Raw genomic sequence first — 10,279 nt, 5'->3', positions numbered from 1 at the left:
GTTGGTCCAGCAAGAGTTGACCAAGAGGCTACAGCAAGGATGCGGGGACCCCAGGGGTACACCACACGAGGCCCCAGAGCCCCCACCAGAGGGGTGGCACAGCCTCAAGCTATAGCCCCCAGGGTCAGACAGGGATTCTGGGAGCTCCCTGCAGAAGCACTGGGAATTTTTCCTATGGGGGCGAAACCAACCTGGGCTGGGTGGAGTAGGACAGGGCCTGAGTGGGAGGGGATGTGGCACCAGCAGGAGGAGCTGCATGTACACAGGCCAGGGCAGGGAACTTGTGGGGGTGGGGGAGAATGAGGAACTGTGCAGGACTCAGACTGGGGCTGCCCCATAGCCTGCACCCTTCAACGGATCCTCACTGGCTGTGTGCTAAGATGCAAGAGGTGGAGCAGAGGGCGGGGTCCGTGCTGCAGAGGGAAGGTCAGTTTTGTCTGCTGGCCCTTCAGTCAGTTTCACACTTGTGTGCATAGTCACACCGACAGGGTTGTGATCTAAGCCCAGGTGAATCCAATCTTCTGGAGTGACACAGCCTCACAACTGTACAGCTGCACTCAGACCTCTGGCTGGGCCAGGGCACTCCCTGAACTGGCAAGACATGGGCAAGACAGGGCCTCTGCCTCCCCCAAAATATGCCAGGTCAACTCAACCTGGGGAGGGTCCCCAGGTAGGAGTTCTGCAGTCCCCTGGAGAGGGGAGGGCCACCTATCTGCACCAGCCCTGGAGCCGCCCAGCCTCCCTCCTGACATGGGGCCCAAACCTACCCATAGGTAGGCATCCAGGACACAGACAGCCTGGTCAGGCCACCTCGAGGGTGGAGTCCAGACCCACATCCACCCTCTCCTGACTCCCTCCTCCTCTACCCACTCATCCTCCTTGCCCTGACTCATCTTCCTCCCCGGCCCCTAGTCTCTCTGACTTCAAGAAAGGTTTCTCTTGTTCCTCCTCCCAACTCTTCACTCCTAGGACCAGTGATGCCCAACTCGGCAGAGAAGCAGTCCTGAGAGAGGAGTCACCAGGGGGCGCTGCTGGCCAGGAGTGTTCCCCGGAGGGCAGGTGGGGGGTATGGCAGGCTGGGAGAGGGTGCCCAGCTTCTCAGGGTCCACCCCTCCAAGGCTTCCTGGCTTTCTCCAGCTCCCAGTATGGCTCTCCAGGATACCAGCAGACACCTGGAGTGCCCACCACCACACCCACTCCTCCCAGTCTCATGCCCAGTGACTCCACCATGGGGATTTGCTGTCCACAGGGGTAGCTTAAGCAGTAGTTATGTGGGTGAGATCTGCTCCCAAATGCTGTGAATTTCATGAGTGATGACCTCGCCTTGCAGTGGCCGTTAAGGGGGCACTGTGCAGGGCCTTCTCACTAAGTTAGAAACAGGGAGAAAGGCCTGCAGGGTGGAGAGGTCAGCCTCGCGTCCAACCCTTTAGATCTGCCTAGTGAACAAGGGATGGGAAAGGGACAGAGTGGGCATGGGACAGTGGCAGTGGGAGGATGGGCCGCCTGCCAGGTGACTGCAGGCACCAGGGCTGAGGCCGCTGGATGCCAAGAGTCACACCGCCAAGCCCCAGGCTTGAGATTCCAGCACCTTCCAGGATCACCTGGGCTCTGCTGGCAGGAGATGGGTTGGGGACGGGGAGAGTGTCTCCAAGAAGTAACCAGCCTGAGAGGGATGCCCAGGCAACGAGGTGTCCAGGCCCTGTGTGATGCCCAAAACCCACACAGGACGTGTCCTCTGTGCAGGTATAGCCAAATCCCCAACATTGCAGAACCATAGTTGGAAAGACAAAGACAGAGACCAGAACCTGGAAGGGACAAAGGTCATGCAAAAAGGAAACCCCAAAAAGCCCCACAGAACCACAGCAACCATCCTCAGACAAGAAGCCGCTGCACTAGAGAGGACAGGAGGTGACACAGAAGCAGTGGAGAGGATGGCAGGAGCTCTGGGATGAGTGTGGGGCTCGTCTCATGGCTGAGGACACTCCTAGAACACAGATGACACCGAGGTGGAGACAGGAAAGGAAGTGGCCAAAGAGACGGCCCACAAGCCAGCACAGCCCCACCAGGACCACAGGGAGGCATGGGGCGCTGTCCAAGTGCAACAGGACTTTTTCAGGGCATCAACATCTCCAGACGGGCCAGGCCAGCTTGCCAAAAAGGCTGGGGACAAAGAGCCCAAAAGTGACAGGAAGAAAATCAGGTTTCATATGAAGGACAGCGACAAGGGCATTGAGCTGCTGCTAGCTTTTTAAAAAGACAGGGTCTCACTCTGTTGCCCAGGTGGGGGTGCACTGGCACCATCATAGCTTACCGCAGCCATGACCTCCTGGGCTCATGAGAGTCTCCTGCCTCAGCGTCCCTAGTAGATGGGACTAGAGATGCACACTGTCACACCCAGCTGGCACTGAGCTGCTTTACACAGGATGGCAAGATGGAAGATGGTTGGGAAGCGACGGGCCCACTGAGGAGACTTCTGGAGCAGAGACGACCACATTGAGGAGACTTCTGTAGGAGATGACCCCACTGAGGAGACTTCTGGAAGGGAGATGATCTCACTGAGGAGGCTTCTGGAGGAGAGACGACCCCACTGAGAAGACTTCTGGAGGAGAGATGACCATACTGAGGAGAATTCTGGAAGGGAGATGACCTCACTGAGACTTATAGAGTAGAGATGATCTCACAGAGAAGACTTCTGGAGAAGAAACAATCGCACTGCAACTTCTGGAGGAGAGATGACCACAGAGGAGCCATCTGGAGTAGAGACGACCTCACAGAGAAGACATATGGAAGAGAAACGACCACACTGAGGAGACTTCTGGAGCAGAGATGACTTCACAGAGAAGACTTCTGGAGGAGAGACAATCTTCACAGAGAGACTTCCAGAGGAGAGACGACACCACTGAAGAGACTTCTGGAGAGACGACCCCACTAAGGAAACTTCAGGAAGAGATATGACCTCACTGAGGAGACATCTGGAGGACAGACAACCCTACTGTGGAGTCTTTGGAGGAGAGATGACCCCACTGAGGAGACATCTGGAGAGACAACCTCACTGAGACTTCTGGAGGAGAGAGGACAACACTGAAGAGACTTCTGGAGAAGAGACAACCCCACTGAGGAGACTTCTGGAGGAGGGACGATCTCACTGTGGAGACATCTGGAGGAGGGACAACCCCACTGAGACTTCTGGAGAAAGGACAACCCCACCGAGGAGACTTCTGGAGGAGAGATGACCCACTGAGGAGATATCTGGAGCGACAACCTCACACCTCACTGAGACTTTTGGAGGGGAGACGACCTCGCGAGGAGACTTGTGGAGGAGAGATGACCCCACCGAAGAGACTTTTGGAGGAGAGACGACCCCACTGAAGAAATTTCTAGAGGAAGGACGACCCCACTGTGGAGTCTTTGGAGGAGAGACAACCTCATTGAGACTTTTGGAGGAAAGACGACCTCAGTGAGGAGACTTCTGGAAGAGAGACGACCCCACTGAAGAGGCTTCTGGAGGAGAGACAACCACACTGAAGAGACTTCTGGAGAGACAACCTCACTGACACTTCTGAAGGGGAGACGACCTCACTGAGAAGACTTCTGGAGGAGAGACAATCCCACTGAAGAGACTTCTGGAAGAGAGACAACCCCAGTGAGGAGACCTCTAGAGGAGGGATGACCCCACTGAGGAGACTGCTGGAGGAGGGATGACACCACTGAGGAGACATCGAGAGCAGAGATGACCTCACTGAGACTTCTGGAAGAGACATGATGTGATCCTGAGGGAGACTTCTGGGGGAGCACCCAGGTCAACTAGAGCCAGTCGCAGTGGGATAACTGGGACCTCTATCTTGTCCTCCCAGTGGTCTTGAGCTCCAAAGGGTGGCCCCAACGTGCAAGTTCTTCTCAAATCCATGCTAGGTCATGCTTGCTGACTTCCCAGGGCCAAGCCCAGCACCCATGGGCCACGGGGCATGGAAGCCAGAGCATCCTCCTTGGCTGCTTTGACTATAGTGATCCATCAGCAGGTCATTCAAACAAGCTGGCCTTGGGCAGTCAGGGGACTGACAGGGACATGGGGGCTCAGCCCCGAGGGCCAGGGCACTGTTTGGCAATGAGGGCACCGGGAATGGGGGCTGAGGCTTTGAGGTCACATGCAGGGTCCTGAACGGATAGGTAAGGGACTAAAGATGACGGAAACGGGAAACAGAACGGGGAAGGGTTGGGGGTTCCAGAGCCCACAAAGAGCAGGGGTGGGGCTGAGCCACCAGGCAGAAGCCTGGGTGGGGATCTCGAGCCACCCCGCCCTAACAACCCATGTGGAGGCCTGGGTGTTCCCGAGGCCTACTGCTTAGGGGTCAGGTCACCACCCAGCAGGAAGACCCTCTGTGACATCTGCAAGGTTGTCCTCTCCAATTAAAGAAGACTGGCGGTTTTTTTCTTTAAACAAAAGAAGAGGCTCTCGGGTGGGATAAGAAGCCTAGGTGGCTTGGGTTCAAGTGAAGAGTCACTGTACCCCTACCCTGTCCCTGCTCCCTGGTTCCTCCTGCCTGGAAGCCTCCACTGCAGTCAGCCTCTGCTCCTTCTAGAGGCATCTCACACTGAGCATGTGTACCTGCCCTGCCCTGCCCCCTGTGTACACACACAGAAACCTTCTGTTCCTTGGGTTGGCCTTGGTCCTTTCCTCTGATGTCCTGGCGAACGTCCTGCATGAGCACACAAAGATCCATCCTCATCATCTCCTCTGCTCCAGAGTTCCATGATGTGGACAGAACGTGGTGTTCTGTCTCCTCTGATAGACACAGGAACATTCTTGGTCTCCCACATACACGCTGGGCTGCAGCAAACCCCCACAGTAGTGTAGACATGGGTGCAGGACCCGCTTCAGGAGCCCTCCACACTGTGGGAGGGATGGGCCCCAGCTAACTGGGGGGTGGGCTGGGAATCGCAAGATGACCGAGCCAGTGCTCAGCACTCATGCAGCTCCTGTTCTCAGGGCAGACACTGCTAATCAACCAGTGCTCTTTCCTAGAGCCGGGCCTGAGCTGCTCTGTCTTGTCTCCAGCCTGTGGGCAGCTGTCACCAACAGAGGGTGACATGAGATCAGCAGCTGGCACCACAGACAGGCTTCTCTGAACACACACCAGACTGTAGGATGTATGAGTCACGTGTGTGGGCTTCAAAACTGCCCCAAATGGTGTGTATAGCATCCTTAGGAGGAGGGAATCCTGCCGTGTGGCCCCACCACTGCATGTTGGCCACACGTGTCCTATCGTCAGACCCCAAAAACATGTTACTATGTGTTTACTACTGGCCCAACAGCAACCACGTTGCCCTCTTGCTTGGCCAATGCAGAAGTCACCTGGGCCTTACATTGTTCTAGGTGCTGTGCAGTTCAGCACAGCAAGGCTGCTCTGCTCCTGTGAGAATCCACACTGCAGGAAAATACGTTTGTTGTATTAAAAGTACATCTCTGGCCAGGCACGGTGGCTCAAGCCTGCAATCCCAGCACTTTGGGAGGCTGAGGTGAGGGAACTGCCTGAGCCCATGGGTTCAAGAACAGCCTGAGCAAATTGGCGAGACCTCATCTCTACAATAAATCCAAAAATTAGATGGGAGTGGTACAGTGCACCTGTAGTTCTGGCTACTTGGAAGGCTGAGGCAGAAGGATTGCCTGAGCCCAGCAGGTAGATGCTGGGGTGGCCGTGAACGTGCCATTGCACTACAGCCTGGGTAACAGAGTGAGACTCCAACTCAAAAATAAATAAATAAAAGTATATCTCAGCAGGGTGCAGTGGCTCATGCCTATAATCCCAGCAATTAGGGAGGCTGAAGTGGGAGGACTGCTTGAACCCAGGAGTTAGAGACCAGTTTAGGTGACATCGGAAGACCTCATCTCCACAAAAAATGTAAAAATTAGCTGAGTGTGGTGGTGGCACCTGTAGTCCCAGCTACTCAGGAGGCTGAGGGAGGAGGATTGCCTGAGCCCAGAAGATCAAGTCTGCAGTGAGCCATGATGGTGCCACTGCACTCCAGCCTGGAGCGACAGGATGAGACCCTGACTCAAAAGCAAACAACAACAAAAAAACAGGTGTCATTTGCATACCAGCCACTGTCCTTCCCTTTTCTTGTGGCCTGGGCCTACAACAGCCAGAGTGCAGTGGAGTTCACACCTCCCCTTCCAGATGCCACTTATACATTCGGGCCTGTTCCCTGCTGGTCGAGTTCCTGGTCATAGGTAGAGACAACCAAATACAACAAACACTGTGCCAGGTCATCACCTGAATCACAGACAACACTGTTCCCATCCTAAAAACAAGGAAACTGAGGCCCAGGAAGAGTAAGCACAAAGCACCAACAGTAGAGTAGGAATCTGAGCCCAGAAAGTCAGTTGCTGCCCTGCTGGACATCAAGGGCTGCCACCTCACGCCCCATTCCAATTTGAGAACACAGGCTGCCTCCCCCACCCCCCAAGGAACTGGGGCCAGTGCCCAGAGCCCTTCCTCCTGTTCTGACACCCTCCACCCTACAGGACTCATAGGCTGCCAGCCACTGACTGCCAGGCACCTGTACAGGCACGGTGGTTCAAGCCTATAATCCCAGTACTTTGGGAGCCTGAGGTGAGGGGACTGCCTGAGATGTACTTTTATTTATTTATTTTTTTTGAGTTGGAGTCTCACTCTGTCACCCGCTGAAGTGCAGTGGCACGTTCACGGCCACTCCAGCATCTACCTGCTGAGCTCAGACGATCCTTCTGCCTCAGCCTTCCAAGTAGCCAGAACTACAGGTGCGCTGTACCACTCCCAGCTAATTTTTGGATTTATTGTAGAGACGAGGTCTCGCCGAGTTGCCCGGACTGTTCTTGAACCCACAGGCACCTGGGATGTGATGGTGACACCCACCCTTCCATCACCTGTGGTTGGGGTTCCCGGGAAGCATCCCTCTGCCTCTCAACACATGGGGGCAGGCACCCAGGCCCTGACCCGCTGGCTCGGGGATAGGCTATGCAGAGGGTTGGAGCCACAAGGACAGTGCCAACGGGACACCAGTCGCCAGCACTGCCTGGGCAAAGCCTGGTGGCTGCCCTCCCCTTCCCTTCAAAAGAGAGCAGCGCCAGAGACCCACCAGTCTTGGGCAGGGCAGGGGAGGGCAGTAGGGGTGGGTGGGCAGCAGGGACGGGTCAGGGGCAGGTGGGCCCCCCTACTTGTCCCAGCATCCTTATCCTCTAGGCCTGCAGTGCCCACAGGAGGACTCCCTGCCAGGCTCCATGGGGCAGAGGAGCAAGGCCTGGCTGTGGCTGCTCCCTCCTGGAGAATGCTCTGGCCCTGGCCCTGGCCTTGCCTCTGGAGGGCTGAGGTTCAAGGGCCCTGCAGAATGGATCCCTTGCCTGACAAGACAGCAAAGAAGCCTCCAAGGGGGATTCCTTGGTGGCTTCGTAGGGACCCTCATGAGGGCTGACCCTGGGGACTGGAGTGGGAGGATACAGCCCCCTCCCTGGGGATAAAGACATCCCTGTGCCTCCCTTCCCGGGGGGACAAATAACACCTGCTTACTTGCTGTCCATCAGCCACATTCAGCAGGCTCCGAGTCCCTAAGCAACTCACTGATGGGGACAGCTCTCACTTTACAAACCTCCAATTTCCTTCCCTCATCCCCCCAAGTCCCCGACCCAGGAGCGACATCCCTCCCCCACAGCCTCTGCCTCCTGCCTCTGGGTGCAGAGGCCCCTGGGGCAGGAATGGGTTTGGGGCTTTCCCTGGCTCTTGGGCCCTGGGATAGCACCCACCTGCCTGCACTGATCTCCCCTCCCTCTGACACGGACAGAACATGGTCAGAGCCACCCAACGGGCAGTCCCAAGGCCCCTCTCCCATTGCTCCTGTCCTTCCTCCAACCCTGCCCCCAAAGGTGCTGGTGACACAGACCCCATTTGCATCCTTGGGGCCAGGAAACCAACATCATCACCATAACATGTTTATTGAGCCATTACTGTGTGCCAAGTGGCAAGGAGGTACCGGGATACCAGCCAAGTCCTGGCGCATCTCACCCATGACCACGGCATGGCCACAAGCTAAACTTGCCCAGAGGGATAGTTCTCCCTGCCTTGCTCCTGGATCCTGCTGTACCTGCACCACACAGACCACGTGTGACACCCATGAGGCCCTTAAATGTCCAGACCCCCATCTCTGCTTCACAGCTCCCCTCTAGGGTCCCCTCTGCCAAAAACCACTCTGTAGTGGAACTGTGTCCTGAGTCCGGGTACCCATGAACGTGACCTACTGGAAACCAGCTATCTGTAAATGAACCAAGTTAATGTGAAGCCATGCCGTGGGGGTCTGGGCCCTAAATCCAGTGACCAGTGTCCTCAGAAGAAGAGGAAAATCTGACACAGACACACATGGGGATACCACATGACAATGAAAGCAGAGACTGTGGTGACTGCCGGGACTCACGGACGCTGAGCAAGTGCGCGGGCCAGAACCATTCCCCCCAGAGTCTCGAGACGGATCCGGGCCCTTCTGACACCTTGACCTTGGACCTCTAGCCTCCAGAGTTATGAGAGAACACATTTCTGTGGTTTTAAGCCACCTGGATGGTGCTAATTTGCTAGAGAAGTCACAGGACACAGACACATCAGCTTATCCCAAAACACGTCCACTGATAGAGTCTGTGTCCACTGAGCATTAACTATGCTCTGGCACTGTGCCAGGCTGGGACCAGCAAAGAACAAGTCAGCCACAGGCTAACTCGGGAGTCCAAGCAGTGTCTCAAGATGCTACGATGGGCATATGATGAAAAAGGGACGTGAGAGCGGACACATGAGTGGAGCTTTGAAGGCTCAGTAGGAGTTGGCCTGGGAGGGCCCGACCCACAGACACACTCCAGGGCCAGGCTGTTCACTTCCTCCTCCTCCATTGCCAGGCAGGCTCTGAGACATCCCTGGCTTTCCGCAACACCCTCGGCGTGAGCCTGTTAGCAGGTGCTGTGGACACGACACACATCTCAAGCATGGTGCATGCAGCTCTTGTGCCCTTCTTGGACCCTGGGTGCATCTATTCCCTGGCAAAACGCCAAGGCCATATCACTACTTGCTGGCCAACCAGCTCAAACAGTAGTCAGCTCAGGTTACAGGCCCACTCTCAGTGGTCAGTGGCTGCTGCCCTGCCCTGGGATGTGCAGTCTGCTGGCAGGTCATCTGTCTGATGTGAGGTTGCCTGGAGTCTGGGGAGCCTTGCTGTAGATTGGGTGTGAAGTGCAAGTGGGGGTGAGTGTGGAAGCAAGGAGAGCTCTGGGGGCAGTGCCTGCTAAGTTCCCAAAGCCAGGTGCCAGAAGACCCTTTGGGTTGCCAGCATGTGCCTGGGCTCAGGGCCCAACCTCTGCCAGGTGTCCCTAGATCAAGGAGCGTGGAGAGAGCGGGCCTTGGAGCGTGGACTGGACTACTGGTTCCATCACCCACCTGCAAGGCCTTAGCCTCCCTATGCCTCTGTTTCCTCAGCTATAAAACAGGATGGCAGGAACTTCCATGAAAAATTAAATGAGTTATGACTTACAGAACCCCTGAACGGTGCCTGGAAACGCAGTAAGGTGTACAGATGTGTTTATTAAATACACAAAGAGGCCAGCCTTGTAAGTCTGTGTTTCTACCGCTGTTCAAATAACCTCTTTCCTGTTGTGAGCCGGCTGAGGTTCCTCATTTGTTAAAGCCATTAAACTTCCAAAACTAGCAAAAGTAAGTAGTCTCAAAATAGATATCAGGCTCGGGGCAACGTTCACGGAGACTGGCACTGTCCAGGCACAAGGGTCCCGGCCATCGGGCTCCCAGGAACCAGGGAACCGCTGTCCACCAGGGGAGTTGAGTAAGAGTTCAGAGGGGAGCCACAAGACGCGCCGGGAGAGTCAAACGGGACGGCTTGCGCCGACTCCTTCTGCATTTGTCTTTTAAAGAAAAAAATTAGAAACGTGAAGCGTCCACTTCTAGATGAAAGCTTTGGCTGAAGTGTCCCCAGACCCCCAGAAACGTCGTCTCCGAAACCCATTCCGAGGCGGACGGTCGGCGCACCCGCAAAGTTCGCCAGCGAGGCTGCGGCCCGGCCCCTGAGCCTGGCCAGTGCTGCCGGACCGAGGCCCACGCGCGGGGCCCTTTGTGCCCGGGAGTGGCCACGCCGAGGAGACGGCCGGCTGTGTACCCGCGTCGCCTCGCGCCCCACTTCCCTCTCCCCTCGACGACTGGCGCGCGGGGGGCAAGGGGCCGTCCGCCCCTAGACCATCGAGGTTGGCGGCGGAGCGCGA

Source organism: Carlito syrichta, unplaced genomic scaffold (genome assembly GCF_000164805.1).
Source record: "Carlito syrichta isolate Samal-C Ts95f unplaced genomic scaffold, Tarsius_syrichta-2.0.1 Scaffold303013, whole genome shotgun sequence".
NCBI classification, from domain to species: domain Eukaryota; kingdom Metazoa; phylum Chordata; class Mammalia; order Primates; family Tarsiidae; genus Carlito; species Carlito syrichta.
Note: the sequence above shows the minus strand (reverse complement) of the source record.